Raw genomic sequence first — 20779 nt, 5'->3', positions numbered from 1 at the left:
GGCAACAATCAGACCACTAGTTGTGTCCTGTCCAGTACTTGGCCTTCTCACGTGAAGTGGGCAGGGGAAGCAGTCTTGTCACCCATCTACCCACAGTGTTGCCCTTCCAGCCCCATGGGATACATGACCTTGAAGTGATGCCCAGGGTCCTGTATCACATAGAATCAAATATCAAGGTCCTGTACCCCACAGAACCAAATCACAAAGAATCAGATACATGCTAAATCACAAGCACACAGACAGATACGCACACACACCCATACACACACGCATGCAAATACATGCGGGCACGCTCCCAACCCTACGACCTGGTCCCCCGCCTCCGAGATGCAGACAGGCACACCTGGGGGCTACCCACCAACCATGCAGACTGAGGAGGTCAGACACTGACTCTATGACCCATATGTCCCACTCACAGACCAGATGGATGTCAAGCCCCCTCCCAGGCACTAAGAGAGTAGAGACATTACACCAGCCTACTACAGACTTCCCTAGATCTATTCCTCAGACCGACAGATTAGAAAGCTAAGAAGCAAAATGTTGAGAATGACTCATAAATAAGGCTCCCGGTTTTATGGTATTTATGTTTTTTAAGCACTTCCATCTGGAATTATCCATATTTATTCTCTGTTTTGAGAATAAATTGAGCCTTAAAATTGTATATTTCCACATTTAGCTGACAAGTATGCACTCATACTTTGATGCCTGTTGTGTTTTAGCAAATTAAGCAGCCAAACATAACAAAATACTACACTCATAGATAAATATTAGCATTCTATACAAATAAATGCTAACATATGTCTGTATTTAAGGAAATCACATCCTGTTTTTAACTCCTCATGCTTGTATCTGCTCAGCTGTCGGCCTCAAATTCATGAAGGACAACATGGAGAGTTACTCATAAGAATCACAATTTCCTATTTTTTCTGCTTTTAAATATTAATACGGATAGAAAACACATTGGTTTCTGTCTGTACTTATCTGTAAAAAATCAGTAAAAACAGAAAACAGGGAGCCTTACTCGTAAAGTGCATTTTATTGCAGCCGTTTTCCTTTATTTTTATCTTCTGTTTCACCCACTGTACTTTTCAACCTCTTCCATTCTTGTAGACTGCTCATGCCATTTTCCATGTGTAACATCTCACCCTCACATGGCCTACATTGATGCACAATACCGAAAATAAATAAAGGATTAACTAACCCCGAATCATTGAAATTGGCGACAGAGGTGACCCATGGGCAGGGCCACTGGAATTATGCGATTGTGCGGCAACTTTCTCATAGTTACAGATTTGTCGCATTTGCCACATAATCCATCATCTGCCTCATAATCTGCAGATTTTAACAACAAAAACATTTAGTTTCTAGCTCAAACGGTTCAAAAGTTACTAAAAGTGCAGCCACACGTATTGCAGTGCAGTGAAAGGCCCTTTGCAAAACCGGACAGGTCACCCTTTCATTGCTTATTGCTACGTTTGAGTATTAAAATGGTACTAACGAGGTGTAACCAATGCCCAGACAATGTTATCAAGTTTAAAAATGTTGAAATAATTAAGTACTGTTATTACAAAATGTGCTGCATTATGCCGCATAATTTGCCTTTTCCTGACACATAATATACTAAACCCTGCCACATAATTTGACTCTCTCATGCCACATAATTTCAGTGACCCTGTCCATGGGGACCCAAGCTCCCAAGCAGGATGTACTGTGTTAAGTGATGTTTTTGATGGTTACATGGTCTTCACAATTAGTAAAATCGACCACCACCATAGATGAAGAGAGCGGAAGGCTGTCAGCACAGAGGTGCAGAACAATATGTTAGAGTGGGACAGCGTGGTCTGGACCCTGGAGACTGGCAAACCCCCCTTTTGGAAAATCACTGGAGATGGCAGCTTCCAAGTCTGGCACAACCTGATAACATCATGCATGGAGCATCAACAAGGAAAGCGAGTGTGCTGTGAAGTCGACATGTGAAGAATGAATGTTTTGGTTCTTGTGTTCACTTGGGTTGGACTCTATGCCCAAGTTATGCACCTTCTGTGCTGCTGGTGTAGGTAACCCCCAGGAGTCAAGCCAGATGCACTGGCAAGCTCTAATGTCCATTCCAGCATTGAATAAGGTGTCTACATGGCTCCTGAAACAAAGTTTTTTTCTTTTTCTTTTTTGTGTGGATTTTATTGGCATTATTTAATAAAAATAAATATCAGAAAATTCAATGAGATGCAAGTCCAGCATAAATCCATAGTAAGATACAAATGCTGTTAAGAATACATGCGTCAATACCAAACGTTACTAAAATATAAGATCATAAGGAAAAAAGATGGATAAGAATGAGAAAATAAGCTTGAATGCCCTTGGTGACATCAGCCACCCAGTTCTCCTAGTTTGTGGCAGAGGTGAGTGATGTCTGTGTTATCGCTGGATGTTGCGCTGGTTTTGATGGATGATGTTTCCTTTCAGCAGGACTCTATAGGAGGTGAAAAAGATGATTAAGACGGTTGGCCTGGAGCACCTATGCAATTAATTTAGGATATTGCGGATGATACAGCTCCACGGTTGGCTTCTTCTGGATGGTTGATAAGAAAGGATGTGAACCACTGGGTGGCCACCTTGGAACTGAGATGAAGGATTCAAGGTCCTATAGTGCCAAATGCTGCTGATAAGTCCAGTAGATACAACGCGCAGGCCGGGGCTTGACCATGGGTACAGAGGTGCTCTTTTGTTCGGTATTGTAACTTCGGTCCCACATCAGGGTCAAAATTGAGACTTCAAGTCGGCCAGCAGGTTCTCGGTCACCAGGCGAGTGAGCAAATAAGTGTGCTCAATGGATTTCAGTGTTTCCCATTGTGTTGTAGACCACAGATGTGCCTAGAGGCAGGCAGAATTTTACATAACGCAGTGAGCTTTTCAAGGTTAATATGTATTCTGTATCTTTGAGAACATCATCTGAGATATTTGGAAGAGATGTCCCAGTTCTTACAGTGAGCGAAAGCCTGAATGGAGTGAGTTACAGGAGCACACTCTTATCAATCACTTACGCTAAAGAATTAGATGGAATTTTGATGAGAAACCTGTCATGTAATTTACTTCATCCTTCTCTTCTTCCTCCTTGCTGCCTCCTTCCTTCCCGATGCCGAAGAGGGTGTTCTGCTTGGCAGAAGAAATAATGGTACAGATCGATGCAGATCCGAGTGAAGAAAAGCCCCGGCAAAAATTTACTGAAAATCTCTATGTAATAGATTCCTTTTCAGGCTCTTCGGGTTCTCGTAGTTTTGTTACAACTTCCATCTGTTGGCCACGTAGACTCCATAGGAGCAACTTCCATTGTTTACGCTGGAGAGAGTAGGACGTAGTGTCGTGCCTCAGAGTCCAGCTGCGACTCTTTTTGGAGAGCTGGAAGTTGGGCTGGTTCTCGATCCGGATACCTCGATGCTTCTTGGAAGACTTTCCAGAGCTGGTGAATTGTGGTCTCTGCTGGTTGATTGCAGATAGGTCTGGCTGCTGTGTTTGTACAGCAGTGGATGGATTAATATTGTGCTTTTATGGCTAAGGGTCCGGCTCGATCAGCAGCTTTGCTGTGTTAAGATGATGGCCAACCTTAGATAGAAGGTACAACAACCTTGAGGTTAACGTGATGTGCAATGCAGTTTTAGGGTTCGATGCAGAGACCCGTGCTGGCTCAGAAATGACATTAAGGTGTGTGCTTTGAGTCGCAAGGATGAGTACCGGAGCATGTGGGACCCAACACACTCTTGTTCCTCAAGATCTTGGAGTTAGAGGTTTCACTCGTCTCGATGACCATGGCCATTGGTTGGCACATTAGATGGGATCCGATAACTGATCACTGAAGGATCCGTTTGATGTTTTTTTTTTAAATTAGTTATTCTTCTGCTGCTTTTTTTTAGAACAAACCTCATAGGACCTTCTCAAGGCGACATGTTCATAGTTTCTCGGAGGGCAAGGCTAAGACCGTCAAGGCAGTAGCCCCATTTTTCAGGACAGGAAGAGGGGCGGTGATCTTGCAGCGTGGATGGTTGATAATAGTTTTATGTACATTTCCAAGGGATGATGAACTGCCTGGACATCCATTGATGGTTTATTTCTTCTCCCAGATGTCAGACATGCTCAGAGGCGATACTTGAGCCTTGTAGATGTTTGAGCTGATGTTGGCGGATTGGTGTGTGGTGAATGTCTGCGGTTCATTGTGGGAGCATGCGACTGCATGACTGTGGTTATGGAAAGTTAATAAAAAGTTGTGGTGCCCACTAGGCTAGTTCGCAATTTACTAGAAGAAGAAGGCCTTGTTTGACCCTTGAAGTAAAGCTCATGAATTCGCGTTGTTTTGTCTTGCAGGCTGAGTCAACCCACGTCCCTGCTCCATCACCACCCACGTTGAACCTGGAGAGCTTTGGAAAAATGACTCAGGCTTGACTTGCACCTCTGTTTACTGTGAGTCCAGTGTTTTATTCGTCCATCTCCTTAAAAAGGCTCTTGTGATGTATTGTATAAGTTCGATTGTATGATTAAGGCAGGGGGTGTGGATGGCCCCCCAGGGCTGGACCGCCCTTACGGATGCAGGAAATCCTCCACTCAGTAGGACAGCGGTGGAGTGCTTTATGGAAATATACTCGGAGGGACCCTGAGCTCCTCCGAGTGCAGCTCAATGAATCTCCTAGCCTTATATGTGATTTACTGCTTCAAAGAAAGAAGGCTCCTGCAGGTTACTGCGCCATACCCGGGGCAACTGGAATTATGTGATTGGAAAGCCACCGCCATTTTTGCATAGTTTTAGATGTGCTGCATTTGGCACAAAGTTCATCATCTGCCATAATCTGCAGAATTTAATTGAAAAAATTGTTTCTACCTTAAACGGTTCAATAGTTACTAAAAATGCAGCGAGGCGTGTTGCTGTGCGCTGGAAGGCCCTTTGTAAAACCGAACTGGCCACTTTTCTGTTGCTTATTGCTGTATTTGGGTATCAAACTGGTACTAATGAGGTGCAACCGATGTCCAGACAGTGCTACCAAGTTTGAAAATGACAAAATAATGAAGTAATATTATTACAAAACATGACGCGTTATGCCGCATAATTTCAGTTTTCTTGTTCCATAATTTACTCAACCCTGCCGCATATTTTGGCCCCCCTGCCACATAATTCCAGTGGCCCGCGCCATACCTAGATATATCGTAATAGTTCATGAGTTTGTCTTTGGAAGTGCCTGTGAAAGCAGTACCTTTTATACAGTGTATTTAAAAAATAGTTATTGGGTCTTATGGTCCCATTCAGAGCACTCTTTGGTGGGACTGTAGACAGTCAGTGCAACATGGGTTTGATATTAAAACATGCTACAGCGCTGCCCATAACTCTCGATCCAATGCTAGGGCTCCATGAAGCCCAGTTTGCGCAGGTTGGCGGTATCACACCAGGACCCCAGACGTCAGACGTCATGCGTCTACCGGTAGCATCATAGGCTAAGGAAATATGGGCGCCAATGCTAGGCAGCTGCCTTAAGGCCCTCCTCCAGGGGAAGGGCACCAGATTGTAACTGAAAGCAGCAAATTAAGACTATCTTGCTTGGGGGTAGGGAAGCCCCAAAATGGAAACATATCTTTCTGTCTGGGCCCCAGTAATTTGTGCACTAAAGCGAATTGGAAATCATACTGCTTGCTCCATCTGACACGGCTTGGTTTCAGGACCTTTGAGAGAGGGTTCCACAAAGAAGGGGTCTGTGCCTTTGAACTCACTCTTTGTTTGCAGGCAAATGTTAGCTTGCCAGAATGTCAGCTCAGTTATTACCAAATCACTTGATGGTTGTAGTTAGCAGTGGTGGCTTGTGTGAGCAAAAAGGTGCGGGGTGGCACGGCGGGGGGAGACGGGAGAAATAAAATAAATTTTTTTTTTTTTAAAGGAAAAAAGTTACTTGAACGCCGCCCGCGCTGCTCTGCTCCTCTGTCCTCGCTGCAGGCACAAGTTCCCATCCTGCACTGCGGCCAATCCTGACACTGCTCAGAGCAGTGTCAGGACTGGCTGAGAGCACCCAGCCAGGGCGCTCCCAGGCAGACTGGGAGCCTGTGCAGGCTCTCTCCAGCCCATCAACACAGTGCCGGGCTGGAGAGAGCCTACTACGCATATGTGTTTGGCCGGCTCGAGCCGGCCGGCCAATCATACATGCGCAATGTACACTCCCCCATCATCCCCATCACAACCATGGCCCGCCCCTTTTAATACAAAATGATAGTAAACATAGTTATTATCTTTTTGTATTAAACGGTTTACAGCTGCTACTGCTGCTGTTGGCGTGGGGGCGACGCTCCTCGACCGATGAGCCGCGCTTAGTAGTTAGACAGTTGACTGAGACACAGGCGATAAAGACATGTGGTAAGAATCACACGTGTCGGAAAATGGGAAATCTAAAATTTACAGCCGATAAAGGGAGACTTCTCTTTTCTAGGTGCTAGAAAACATCTCCTCCTCAGTGGAGAAGCCTGTCAGCCGCACATCCTCTATGGGCGGGCCTGTGTTCAGTGGGGCTCTTTACTTGATGAAGGGCAGAGTGACAATGCACTGATATTCAGTCTCACCGTCTTATCCTGACTACTACAGACTGTTACTAAATGTTTGCATGCCCAGGTCACTTTGGGTAATTCTGCCCTGTGTTGGCACCTATGTGTCCACTGTGGTTAGTGATCCTTTTGATAAAAAGCAACATGGTGCGAGACCTCCCGTACATCTATGACTATCAGGATGTCACCCACTGTGTCCTCTTGGGTGGGCAGGGTTAAAGTGAGTGCTGGACTGGAGCTAGGGAGAGTCTTTCTAGACCAGCCACAGAGGGCAGGCGTTGCCACTTGTATGATACAATCCAAAAAGGGAGCACCCTGTCTTACATTTCAGCTCGAATAGCCCCAAGGCATCATGATAAATGCAGAACTTGTATGATACCTGGGCAGTGGTGCGAGACTTCCCTACAACTGTGACTATCAGGATGTCACCCGCCGCGTCCTCTTGGGTGGGCAGGGGTAAGGTGAGCGCTGGACTGGAGCTGGGGAGAGTCTTTCTAGACCAGCCACAGAGGGCAGGCTTTGCCACTTGTAGGACACCTGGATAGTGGTGCGTGACCATCCCTATAACTATGGCTACCAGGATGTCACCCGCCGCGTCCTCTTGGGTGGGCAAGGCTAAGGTGAGCATCACTCAGGCTTTGCCACTTGTATGACACATGGACAGTGGTGCTCCCCTGCTGTTCTGCTACAGCTTTTCTGTCCTGACGATGACCGGAAATTTGTAAAGATCGAAACGCCATTGACAAAATACAGCAAATTCTACGACCTCTGACTAAACACATGATTTTCTAAAAGCTGGTTCATTGCTGCAATTATGTTTTTATCGGTCAAAATTATTGTCCGTTTGCTGTCTTTGCACTTTTCTTACGTTTTTTCACAAGCACTATGTGTTCACTATATATACTGCACATTCTGTAAAGCAATGTTGGTGCTGCCTTTAAGTTTCTTTTGTTTTCTTTTTTTGGAATATACTCTTATTAACCACCTTTTGGGTGCTTCTCTTCTCCTTAATCCATGTTATCTATACGTTGAGTATATCATTTATACCTGTTGGGACATTGTTGTATGTTACCGCGCTCTGCTACACACCCAGCACCAGGCAGGATTGTCCAAAATGGCACCGGCCAGTGAGTACTTTCCACTCAAGTTCCTCAGCTTGTGCCTGGTGTCATCCAAGTATTTCCATGGAAAGTGAAAGCTGGTGATATGCAATTCATCTGCTCCATTGGACCAGTTCCCTTAAGAACATTTTCTAACATGCATTTTTAGACCTTATTATCCACAGTGATGCGTTCTGGTTGACATTTCCGTATGCTGCTCAGTGGTTCAGTGCTCAATGGAGGCTATGTGCAGCCTAGCGGTATATGTTGTTTGAATCATTGCAAATGCGGTAATATCCATTATTTAAGTTAGCAGTTTTACATTGTTTTTATTTAAGTCTGCTCCAAACGCAGCGAGTTCAGTACCACGAAGAACATTCACACTGAGTAACTACGAAAGACACCCATCGAGACTGCCACATTAATCGGCCTGTGTCCAGCGCTGAATGAATCCTCCAACATGTGTACCTGAGGATCAGGACTTCCAGTACTGATGAACAAGTTACTTTCAGGGATGCTGTTTCTTGTACGGACTCTAGCCGCAGACTCCTCACCGACCCTCTCATCATCTCCATCCTGTGATTGGACATGTCCAGTAATAGGATCCCAAGTCTAGGAATTGGCACACTGTCTTCCAGTTTGCTTTTGGGGACCTGCATCTGGGGGCGTCTCGAAAGCCACTGACAGCATCGTGTGGGATTGGTGTCTATATAGGCCCCACATGTCATTTCCAGAGAGGAATGGCATCCGTGGACAGCTGCAGTGTGCCAGCTTCTGGCATGCAGAGTGTAGGAAGTTGGCTCTGTATGCACTATTTCAAAGTAAGGAATAGTATGCACAGAGTCCAGGGGGTCCCCTTAAAGGTAAGATAGTGGCAAAAAGATATAATTCTAATGCTCTATTTTGTGGTAGTGTGGTCGAGCAGTAGGCTTATCAAAGGAGTAGTGTAGGAAGTTGGCTCTGTATGTGCTATTTCAAAGTAAGGAATAGCATGCACAGAGTCCAAGGGTTCCCCTTAGAGGTAAAATAGTGGTAAAAAGAGATAATACTAATGCTCTATTTTGTGGTAGTGTGGTCGAGCAGTAGGCTTATCCAAGGAGTAGTGTTAAGCATTTGTTGTACATACACATAGACAATAAATGAGGTACACACACTCAGAGACAAATCCAGCCAATAGGTTTTTATTTAGAAAAATATCTTTTCTTAGTTTATTTTAAGAACCACAGGTTCAAATTCTACATGTAATATCTCATTCGAAAGGTATTGCAGGTACGTACTTTAGGAACTTCAAATCATCAAAATTGCATGTATACTTTTCAAGTTATTCACAAATAGCTGTTTTAAAAGTGGACACTTAGTGCAATTTTCACAGTTCCTAGGGGAGGTAAGTTTTTGTTAGTTTTACCAGGTAAGTAAGACACTTACAGGGTTCAGTTCTTGGTCCAAGGTAGCCCACCGTTGGGGGTTCAGAGCAACCCCAAAGTCACCACACCAGCAGCTCAGGGCCGGTCAGGTGCAGAGTTCAAAGTGGTGCCCAAAACACATAGGCTAGAATGGAGAGAAGGGGGTGCCCCGGTTCCGGTCTGCTTGCAGGTAAGTACCCGCGTCTTCGGAGGGCAGACCAGGGGGGTTTTGTAGGGCACCGGGGGGGACACAAGCCCACACAGAAATTTCACCCTCAGCGGCGCGGGGGCGGCCGGGTGCAGTGTAGAAACAAGCGTCGGGTTTTCAATGTTAGTCTATGAGAGATCTCGGGATCTCTTCAGCGCTGCAGGCAGGCAAGGGGGGGATTCCTCGGGGAAACCTCCACTTGGGCGAGGGAGAGGGACTCCTGGGGGTCACTCCTCCAGTGAAAGTCCGGTCCTTCAGGTCCTGGGGGCTGCGGGTGCAGGGTCTCTCCCAGGCGTCGGGACTTTAGGTTCAAAGAGTCGCGGTCAGGGGAAGCCTCGGGATTCCCTCTGCAGGCGGCGCTGTGGGGGCTCAGGGGGGACAGGTTTTGGTACTCACAGTATCAGAGTAGTCCTGGGGTCCCTCCTGAGGTGTTGGATCGCCACCAGCCGAGTCGGGGTCGCCGGGTGCAGTGTTGCAAGTCTCACGCTTCTTGCGGGGAGCTTGCAGGGTTCTTTGGAGCTGCTGGAAACAAAGTTGCAGCTTTTCTTGGAGCAGGTCCGCTGTCCTCGGGAGTTTCTTGTCTTTTCGAAGCAGGGGCAGTCCTCAGAGGATGTCGAGGTCGCTGGTCCCTTTGGAAGGCGTCGCTGGAGCAGGATCTTTGGAAGGCAGGAGACAGGCCGGTGAGTTTCTGGAGCCAAGGCAGTTGTCGTCTTCTGGTCTTCCGCTGCAGGGGTTTTCAGCTAGGCAGTCCTTCTTCTTGTAGTTGCAGGAATCTAATTTTCTAGGGTTCAGGGTAGCCCTTAAATACTAAATTTAAGGGCGTGTTTAGGTCTGGGGGGTTAGTAGCCAATGGCTACTAGCCCTGAGGGTGGGTACACCCTCTTTGTGCCTCCTCCCAAGGGGAGGGGGTCACAATCCTAACCCTATTGGGGGAATCCTCCATCTGCAAGATGGAGGATTTCTAAAAGTTAGAGTCACCTCAGCTCAGGACACCTTAGGGGCTGTCCTGACTGGCCAGTGACTCCTCCTTGTTATTCTCATTATTTTCTCCGGCCTTGCCGCCAAAAGTGGGGCCTGGCCGGAGGGGGCGGGCAACTCCACTAGCTGGAGTGTCCTGCTGGGTTGGCACAAAGGAGGTGAGCCTTTGAGGCTCACCGCCAGGTGTGACAATTCCTGCCTGGGAGAGGTGTTAGCATCTCCACCCAGTGCAGGCTTTGTTACTGGCCTCAGAGTGACAAAGGCACTCTCCCCATGGGGCCAGCAACATGTCTCGGTTTGTGGCAGGCTGCTAAAACTAGTCAGCCTACACAGATAGTCGGTTACGTTTCAGGGGGCACCTCTAAGGTGCCCTCTGTGGTGTATTTTACAATAAAATGTACACTGGCATCAGTGTGCATTTATTGTGCTGAGAAGTTTGATACCAAACTTCCCAGTTTTCAGTGTAGCCATTATGGTGCTGTGGAGTTCGTGTTTGACAGACTCCCAGACCATATACTCTTATGGCTACCCTGTACTTACAATGTCTAAGGTTTTGTTTAGACACTGTAGGGGTACCATGCTCATGCACTGGTACCCTCACCTATGGTATAGTGCACCCTGCCTTAGGGCTGTAAGGCCTGCTAGAGGGGTGTCTTACCTATACTGCATAGGCAGTGAGAGGCTGGCATGGCACCCTGAGGGGAGTGCCATGTCGACTTACTCGTTTTGTCCTCACTAGCACACACAAGCTGGCAAGCAGTGTGTCTGTGCTGAGTGAGAGGTCTCCAGGGTGGCATAAGACATGCTGCAGCCCTTAGAGACCTTCCTTGGCATCAGGGCCCTTGGTACTAGAAGTACCAGTTACAAGGGACTTATCTGGATGCCAGGGTCTGCCAATTGTGGATACAAAAGTACAGGTTAGGGAAAGAACACTGGTGCTGGGGCCTGGTTAGCAGGCCTCAGCACACTTTCAATTGTAAACATAGCATCAGCAAAGGCAAAAAGTCAGGGGGCAACCATGCCAAGGAGGCATTTCCTTACACAACCCCCCCCCAAACGAAAGAGGATGAGACTAACCTTTCCCAAGAGAGTCTTCATTTTCTAAGTGGAAGAACCTGGAAAGGCCATCTGCATTGGCATGGGCAGTCCCAGGTCTGTGTTCCACTATAAAGTCCATTCCCTGTAGGGAGATGGACCACCTCAACAGTTTAGGATTTTCACCTTTCATTTGCATCAGCCATTTGAGAGGTCTGTGGTCAGTTTGAACTAGGAAGTGAGTCCCAAAGAGGTATGGTCTCAGCTTCTTCAGGGACCAAACCACAGCAAAGGCCTCCCTCTCAATGGCACTCCAACGCTGCTCCCTGGGGAGTAACCTCCTGCTAATGAAAGCAACAGGCTGGTCAAGGCCATCATCATTTGTTTGGGACAAAACTGCCCCTATCCCATGTTCAGAGGCATCAGTCTGCACAATGAACTGCTTAGAATAATCTGGAGCTTTGAGAACTGGTGCTGAGCACATTGCCTGTTTCAGGGTGTCAAAGGCCTGTTGGCAGTCCACAGTCCAGTTTACTTTCTTGGGCATTTTCTTGGAGGTGAGTTCAGTGAGGGCTGTCACAATGGATCCATATCCCTTCACAAACCTCCTGTAATACCCAGTCAAGCCAAGGAATGCCCTGACTTGAGTCTGGGTTTTTGGAGCTACCCAGTCCAGAATAGTCTGGATCTTGGGTTGGAGTGGCTGAACTTGGCCTCCACCTACAAGGTGTCCCAAGTAAACCACAGTTCCCTGCCCTATCTGGCATTTGGATGCCTTGATAGAGAGGCCTGCAGATTGCAGAGCCTTCAAAACCTTCCTCAGGTGGACCAGGTGATCCTGCCAGGTGGAGCTAAAGACAGCAATATCATCAAGATAAGCTGTGCTAAAGGACTCCAAGCCAGCAAGGACTTGATTCACCAACCTTTGGAAGGTGGCAGGGGCATTCTTTAAACCAAAGGGCATAACAGTAAACTGATAATGCCCATCAGGTGTGGAGAATGCTGTCTTTTCTTTTGCTCCAGGTGCCATTTTTATTTGCCAGTACCCTGCTGTCAAGTCAAAGGTACTTAGAAATTTGGCAGCACCTAATTTATCAATGAGCTCATCAGCTCTTGGAATTGGATGGGCATCTGTCTTGGTGACAGAATTGAGCCCTCTGTAGTCCACACAAAACCTCATCTCTTTCTTTCCATCTTTGGTGTGAGGTTTGGGGACTAAGACCACTGGGCTAGCCCAGGGGCTGTCAGAGCGCTCAATGACTCCCAATTCCAGCATCTTGTGGACTTCCACCTTGATGCTTTCCTTAACATGGTCAGACTGTCTAAAGATTTTGTTCTTGACAGGCATGCTGTCTCCTGTGTCCACATCATGGGTACACAGGTGTGTCTGACCAGGGGTTAAGGAGAAGAGTTCAGGAAACTGTTGTAGGACTCTCCTACAATCAGCTTGCTGTTGGCCAGAGAGGGTGTCTGAGTAGATCACTCCATCTACTGTACCATCTTTTGGGTCTGATGACAGAAGATCAGGGAGAGGTTCACTCTCTGCCTCCTGATCCTCATCTGTTACCATCAACAGATTGACATCAGCCCTGTCGTGGAAGAGCTTAAGGCGGTTTACATGGATCACCCTCTTGGGGCTCCTGCTTGTGCCCAGGTCCACCAAGTAGGTGACCTGACTCTTCCTCTCTAGTACTGGGTAAGGGCCACTCCATTTGTCCTGGAGTGCCCTGGGAGCCACAGGCTCCAGAACCCAGACTTTCTGCCCTGGTTGGAACTCAACCAGTGCAGCCTTTTGGTCATACCAAAACTTCTGGAGCTGTTGGCTGGCCTCAAGGTTTTTGGTTGCCTTTTCCATGTACTCTGCCATTCTAGAGCGAAGGCCAAGTACATAGTCCACTATGTCCTGTTTAGGCTCATGGAGAGGTCTCTCCCAGCCTTCTTTAACAAGGGCAAGTGGTCCCCTTACAGGATGACCAAACAGAAGTTCAAAGGGTGAGAATCCTACTCCCTTCTGTGGCACCTCTCTGTAAGCGAAAAGCAGACATGGCAAGAGGACATCCCATCTCCTTTTGAGCTTTTCTGGGAGCCCCATGATCATGCCTTTTAATGTCTTGTTGAATCTCTCAACCAAGCCATTAGTTTGTGGATGGTATGGTGTAGTGAATTTATAAGTCACTCCACACTCATTCCACATGTGCTTTAGGTATGCTGACATGAAGTTGGTACCTCTGTCAGACACCACCTCCTTAGGGAAACCCACTCTGGTAAAGATACCAATGAGGGCCTTGGCTACTGCAGGGGCAGTAGTCGACCTAAGGGGAATAGCTTCAGGATACCTGGTAGCATGATCCACTACTACCAGGATATACATATTTCCTGAGGCTGTGGGAGGTTCCAGTGGACCAACTATGTCCACACCCACTCTTTCAAAGGGAACCCCCACCACTGGAAGTGGAATGAGGGGGGCCTTTGGATGCCCACCTGTCTTACCACTGGCTTGACAGGTGGGGCAGGAGAGGCAAAACTCCTTAACCATGTTGGACATATTGGGCCAGTAGAAGTGGTTGACTAACCTCTCCCACGTCTTGGTTTGTCCCAAATGTCCAGCAAGGGGAATGTCATGGGCCAATGTTAGGATGAACTCTCTGAACAGCTGAGGCACTACCACTCTCCTAGTGGCACCAGGTTTGGGGTCTCTGGCCTCAGTGTACAGGAGTCCATCTTCCCAATAGACCCTATGCGTTCCATTTTTCTTGCCTTTGGACTCTTCAGCAGCTTGCTGCCTAAGGCCTTCAAGAGAGGGACAGGTTTCTTGTCCCTTACACAGCTCCTCCCTGGAGGGTCCCCCTGGGCCTAAGAGCTCAACCTGGTAAGGTTCAAGCTCCAAAGGCTCAGTTCCCTCAGAGGGCAGAACTTCTTCCTGAGAAGAGAGGTTCCCTTTCTTTTGCTGTGTTGCAGTTGGTTTCCCAACTGACTTTCCTGTTCTCTTGGTAGGCTGGGCCATTTTTCCAGACTCCAGCTCTACTTTTTCACCCTGTGCCTTGCATTGTGCTCTTGTTTTCACACACACCAGTTCAGGGATACCCAGCATTGCTGCATGGGTTTTTAGTTCTACCTCAGCCCATGCTGAGGACTCCAGGTCATTTCCAAGCAGACAGTCCACTGGGATATTTGAGGAGACCACCACCTGTTTCAGGCCATTGACCCCTCCCCATTCTAAAGTAACCATTGCCATGGGATGTACTTTTCTCTGATTGTCAGCGTTGGTGACTGTGTAAGTTTTTCCAGTCAGGTATTGGCCAGGGGAAACCAGTTTCTCTGTCACCATGGTGACACTGGCACCTGTATCCCTCAGGCCCTCTATTCTAGTCCCATTAATTAAGAGTTGCTGTCTGTATTTTTGCATGTTAGGCGGCCAGACAGCTAGTGTGGCTAAATCCACCCCACCCTCAGAAACTAGAGTAGCTTCAGTGTGGACCCTGATTTGCTCTGGGCACACTGTTGATCCCACTTGGAGACTAGCCATACCAGTGTTACCTGGATGGGAGTTTGGAGTGGAACCTTTCTTGGGACAGGCCTTGTCTCCAGTTTGGTGTCCATGCTGTTTACAGCTATGACACCAGGCCTTTTTGGGATCAACGTTTTTACCCTTGTACCCATTGTTTTGTGAAGAGGCTCTGGGCCCACCCTCCTGTGCAGGTTTTTGGGGGCCTGTAGAAGACTCTTTACTATTTTTAGTTTTGGTTGTCTCATCACCCTTCCCCTGGGGAGTCTTTGTGACCCCTTTCTTTTGGTCACCCCCTGTTGAAGTCTTGGACACCCTTGTCTTGACCCAATGGTCCGCCTTCTTTCCCAATTCTTGGGGAGAAATTGGTCCTAGGTCTACCAGATGCTGATGCAGTTTATCATTGAAACAATTACTTAACAGGTGTTCTTTCACAAATAAATTGTACAGCCCATCATAATTACTTACACCACTGCCTTGAATCCAACCATCTAGTGTTTTCACTGAGTAGTCAACAAAGTCAACCCAGGTCTGGCTCGAGGATTTTTGAGCCCCCCTGAACCTAATCCTGTACTCCTCAGTGGAGAATCCAAAGCCCTCAATCAGGGTACCCTTCATGAGGTCATAAGATTCTGCATCTTGTCCAGAGAGTGTGAGGAGTCTATCCCTACACTTTCCTGTGAACATTTCCCAAAGGAGAGCACCCCAGTGAGATCTGTTCACTTTTCTGGTTACACAAGCCCTCTCAAAAGCTGTGAACCATTTGGTGATGTCATCACCATCTTCATATTTAGTTACAATCCCTTTAGGGATTTTCAACATGTCAGGAGAATCTCTGACCCTATTTATGTTGCTGCCACCATTGATGGGTCCTAGGCCCATCTCTTGTCTTTCCCTCTCTATGGCTAGGATCTGTCTTTCCAAAGCCAATCTTTTGGCCATCCTGGCTAACTGGATGTCCTCTTCACTGGGGTTATCCTCAGTGATTTCAGAGGTGTTGGTCTCTCCTGTGAGGGAACCAGCATCTCTGACTATTATTTTTGGAGTCAGGGTTTGAGGGACCCTGTTCTCCCTAGATAGGACTGGTAGGGGGGAATTGTCCTCCAAGTCACTATCCTCTTCCTCTGAGTTGCCACCCTCAGAGGGGTTGGCCTTTTCAAACTCTGCCAAAAGCTCCTGGAGCTGTATTTTGGTAGATTTGGGGCCCATTGTTATTTTCTTTATTTTACAGAGTGACCTTAGCTCCCTCATCTTAAGATGGAGGTAAGGTGTGGTGTCGAGTTCCACCACAGTCACATCTGTGCTAGACATTTTGCTTCTAAAAGTTGGAATACTTTTTAAGAATCTACAACTGGTTCTAGAATCTAATTCAAACTTTTACAAACTTTTAAACTCTAAAAGAAATGCTAAACAGGATCTAACACAAGGCCCTAGCAGGTCTTTTAAGAATTTAGAAAACTTTTCAAATTGCAAAAATCAATTTCTAATGACAATTTTGGAATTTGTCGTGTGATCAGGTATTGGCTGAGTAGTCCAGCAAATGCAAAGTCTTGTACCCCACCGCTGATCCACCAATGTAGGAAGTTGGCTCTGTATGTGCTAGTTCAAAGTAAGGAATAGCATGCACAGAGTCCAAGGGTTCCCCTTAGAGGTAAAATAGTGGTAAAAAGAGATAATACTAATGCTCTATTTTGTGGTAGTGTGGTCGAGCAGTAGGCTTATCCAAGGAGTAGTGTTAAGCATTTGTTGTACATACACATAGACAATAAATGAGGTACACACACTCAGAGACAAATCCAGCCAATAGGTTTTTATATAGAAAAATATCTTTTCTTAGTTTATTTTAAGAACCACAGGTTCAAATTCTACATGTAATATCTCATTCGAAAGGTATTGCAGGTACGTACTTTAGGAACTTCAAATCATCAAAATTGCATGTATACTTTTCAAGTTATTCACAAATAGCTGTTTTAAAAGTGGACACTTAGTGCAATTTTCACAGTTCCTAGGGGAGGTAAGTTTTTGTTAGTTTTACCAGGTAAGTAAGACACTTACAGGGTTCAGTTCTTGGTCCAAGGTAGCCCACCGTTGGGGGTTCAGAGCAACCCCAAAGTCACCACACCAGCAGCTCAGGGCCGGTCAGGTGCAGAGTTCAAAGTGGTGCCCAAAACACATAGGCTAGAATGGAGAGAAGGGGGTGCCCCGGTTCCGGTCTGCTTGCAGGTAAGTACCCGCGTCTTCGGAGGGCAGACCAGGGGGGTTTTGTAGGGCACCGGGGGGGACACAAGCCCACACAGAAATTTCACCCTCAGCGGCGCGGGGGCGGCCGGGTGCAGTGTAGAAACAAGCGTCGGGTTTTCAATGTTAGTCTATGAGAGATCTCGGGATCTCTTCAGCGCTGCAGGCAGGCAAGGGGGGGATTCCTCGGGGAAACCTCCACTTGGGCGAGGGAGAGGGACTCCTGGGGGTCACTCCTCCAGTGAAAGTCCGGTCCTTCAGGTCCTGGGGGCTGCGGGTGCAGGGTCTCTCCCAGGCGTCGGGACTTTAGGTTCAAAGAGTCGCGGTCAGGGGAAGCCTCGGGATTCCCTCTGCAGGCGGCGCTGTGGGGGCTCAGGGGGGACAGGTTTTGGTACTCACAGTATCAGAGTAGTCCTGGGGTCCCTCCTGAGGTGTTGGATCGCCACCAGCCGAGTCGGGGTCGCCGGGTGCAGTGTTGCAAGTCTCACGCTTCTTGCGGGGAGCTTGCAGGGTTCTTTGGAGCTGCTGGAAACAAAGTTGCAGCTTTTCTTGGAGCAGGTCCGCTGTCCTCGGGAGTTTCTTGTCTTTTCGAAGCAGGGGCAGTCCTCAGAGGATGTCGGGGTCGCTGGTCCCTTTGGAAGGCGTCGCTGGAGCAGGATCTTTGGAAGGCAGGAGACAGGCCGGTGAGTTTCTGGAGCCAAGGCAGTTGTCGTCTTCTGGTCTTCCGCTGCAGGGGTTTTCAGCTAGGCAGTCCTTCTTCTTGTAGTTGCAGGAATCTAATTTTCTAGGGTTCAGGGTAGCCCTTAAATACTAAATTTAAGGGCGTGTTTAGGTCTGGGGGGTTAGTAGCCAATGGCTACTAGCCCTGAGGGTGGGTACACCCTCTTTGTGCCTCCTCCCAAGGGGAGGGGGTCACAATCCTAACCCTATTGGGGGAATCCTCCATCTGCAAGATGGAGGATTTCTAAAAGTTAGAGTCACCTCAGCTCAGGACACCTTAGGGGCTGTCCTGACTGGCCAGTGACTCCTCCTTGTTATTCTCATTATTTTCTCCGGCCTTGCCGCCAAAAGTGGGGCCTGGCCGGAGGGGGCGGGCAACTCCACTAGCTGGAGTGTCCTGCTGGGTTGGCACAAAGGAGGTGAGCCTTTGAGGCTCACCGCCAGGTGTGACAATTCCTGCCTGGGAGAGGTGTTAGCATCTCCACCCAGTGCAGGCTTTGTTACTGGCCTCAGAGTGACAAAGGCACTCTCCCCATGGGGCCAGCAACATGTCTCGGTTTGTGGCAGGCTGCTAAAACTAGTCAGCCTACACAGATAGTCGGTTACGTTTCAGGGGGCACCTCTAAGGTGCCCTCTGTGGTGTATTTTACAATAAAATGTACACTGGCATCAGTGTGCATTTATTGTGCTGAGAAGTTTGATACCAAACTTCCCAGTTTTCAGTGTAGCCATTATGGTGCTGTGGAGTTCGTGTTTGACAGACTCCCAGACCATATACTCTTATGGCTACCCTGTACTTACAATGTCTAAGGTTTTGTTTAGACACTGTAGGGGTACCATGCTCATGCACTGGTACCCTCACCTATGGTATAGTGCACCCTGCCTTAGGGCTGTAAGGCCTGCTAGAGGGGTGTCTTACCTATACTGCATAGGCAGTGAGAGGCTGGCATGGCACCCTAAGGGGAGTGCCATGTCGACTTACTCGTTTTGTCCTCACTAGCACACACAAGCTGGCAAGCAGTGTGTCTGTGCTGAGTGAGAGGTCTCCAGGGTGGCATAAGACATGCTGCAGCCCTTAGAGACCTTCCTTGGCATCAGGGCCCTTGGTACTAGAAGTACCAGTTACAAGGGACTTATCTGGATGCCAGGGTCTGCCAATTGTGGATACAAAAGTACAGGTTAGGGAAAGAACACTGGTGCTGGGGCCTGGTTAGCAGGCCTCAGCACACTTTCAATTGTAAACATAGCATCAGCAAAGGCAAAAAGTCAGGGGGCAACCATGCCAAGGAGGCATTTCCTTACAAGTAGTGTTAAGCATTTGTTGTACACACACAGGCAATAAATGAGGAACACACACTCAGAGACAATTTCAGGCCAATAGGTTTTTGTATAGAAAAATATATTTTCTTAGTTTATTTTAAGAACCACAGGTTCAAGATTTACATGTAATACTTCAAATGAAAGGTATTGCAGGTAGGTACTTTAGGAAGTTTGAATTAGCAAAATAGCATATACAGTTTTCACATAAATGACATATAGCTAATTTAAAACTAGACACAGTGCAATTTTCAACAGTTCCTGGGGGAGGTAAGTGTTTGTTAGTTTAGTTTTTGCAGGTAAGTAAACCACCTACGGGGTTCAAGTTTGGGTCCAAGGTAGCCCACCGTTGGGGGTTCAGAGCAACCCCAAAGTTACCACACCAGCAGCTCAGGGCCGGTCAGGTGCAGAGGTCAAAGTGGTGCCCAAAACGCATAGGCTTCAATGGAGAAGGGGGTGCCCCGGTTCCAGTCTGCCAGCAGGTAAGTACCCGCGTCTTCGGAGGGCAGACCAGGGGGGTTTTGTATTGCACCGGGGGGGACACAGGTCCACACAGAAAGTACACCCTCAGCGGCACGGGGGCGGCCGGGTGCAGTGTGCAAACAAGCGTCGGGTTCGCAATAGGAATCACTGGGAGACCAAGGGGTCTCTTCAGCGATGCAGGCAGGCAAAGGGGGGCTCCTCGGGGTAGCCACCACCTGGGCAAGGAAGAGGGCCACCTGGGGGTCGCTCCTGCACTGGAGGTCGGATCTTTCCGGTCCTGGGGGCTGCGGAGGCAGTGTCCCGACCAGGCGTCGGGTTCTTGGAAGCAGGCAGTCGCGGTCAGGGGGAGCCCCGGGATTCCCTCTGCAGGCGTCGCTGTGGGGGCTCGGGGGGGTCAACTCTGGCTACTCACGGTCTCGCAGTCGCCGGGGAGTCCTCCCTGAAGTGATTGTTCTCCACAAGTCGAGCCGGGGGCGTCGAGTGCAGAGTGCCAAGTCTCACGCTTCCGGCGGGAAACGCGTGTTGTTTCAAAGTTGCTTCTTTGTTGCAAAGTTGCAGTCTTTGGTGAACAGAGCCGCTATCCTCGGGAGTTCTTGGTCCTTCTAGATGCAGGGCAGTCCTCTGAGGCTTCAGAGGTCGCTGGTCCCTGTGGAAAGCGTCGCTGGAGCAGTGTCTTTTAGAAGTGGGGAGACAGGCCGGTAGAGCTGGGGCCAAAGCAGTTGGTGTCTCCGTCTTCTCTGCAGGGTTTTTCAGCTTAGCAGTCCTCTTCTTCTTAGGTTGCAGGAATCTGAGTTCCTAGGTTCTGGGGAGCCTCTAAATATTGAATTTAGGGGTGCGTTTAGGTCTGGGGAGTTAGTAGCCAATGGCTACTAGCCCTGAGGGTGGCTACACCCTCTTTGTGCCTCCTCCCTGAGGGGAGGGGGGCACATCCCTAATCCTATTGGGGGAATCCTCCATCTGCAAGATGGAGGATTTCTAAAAGTTAGAGTCACCTCAGCTCAGGGGCTGTCCTGACTGACCAGTGACTCCTCCTTGTTTTTCTCATTATCTCCTCCGGCCTTGCCGCCAAAAGTGGGGCCGTGGCCGGAGGGGGCGGGCAACTCCACTAGCTGGAGTGCCCTGGGGTGCTGTAACAAAGGGGGTGAGCCTTTGAGGCTCACCGCCAGGTGTTACAGTTCCTGCAGGGGGAGGTGATAGGCATCTCCACCCAGTACAGGCTTTGTTA

At 48.3% G+C, this 20779-nt stretch overlaps 1 protein-coding gene across 2 annotated transcripts in view; it reads left to right on the top strand.

Annotated features, from left to right (window-relative positions):
• TSPAN18 (tetraspanin 18) overlaps nucleotides 1-20779 on the top strand; it is a 295772-nt gene that overhangs the window by 115361 nt on the left and 159632 nt on the right. For both annotated transcript variants that reach the window (XM_069221789.1, XM_069221790.1), the window contains one exon: nucleotides 4357-4452. The gene's annotated coding sequence lies outside the window, so the exon portion shown is untranslated. The remainder of the gene's footprint in view (nucleotides 1-4356; nucleotides 4453-20779) is intronic.

The sequence above is a fragment of the Pleurodeles waltl genome, chromosome 3_1 (genome assembly GCF_031143425.1).
Source record: "Pleurodeles waltl isolate 20211129_DDA chromosome 3_1, aPleWal1.hap1.20221129, whole genome shotgun sequence".
Classification (NCBI taxonomy): domain Eukaryota; kingdom Metazoa; phylum Chordata; class Amphibia; order Caudata; family Salamandridae; genus Pleurodeles; species Pleurodeles waltl.
This window is presented reverse-complemented; position numbering and strand designations above follow the sequence as displayed.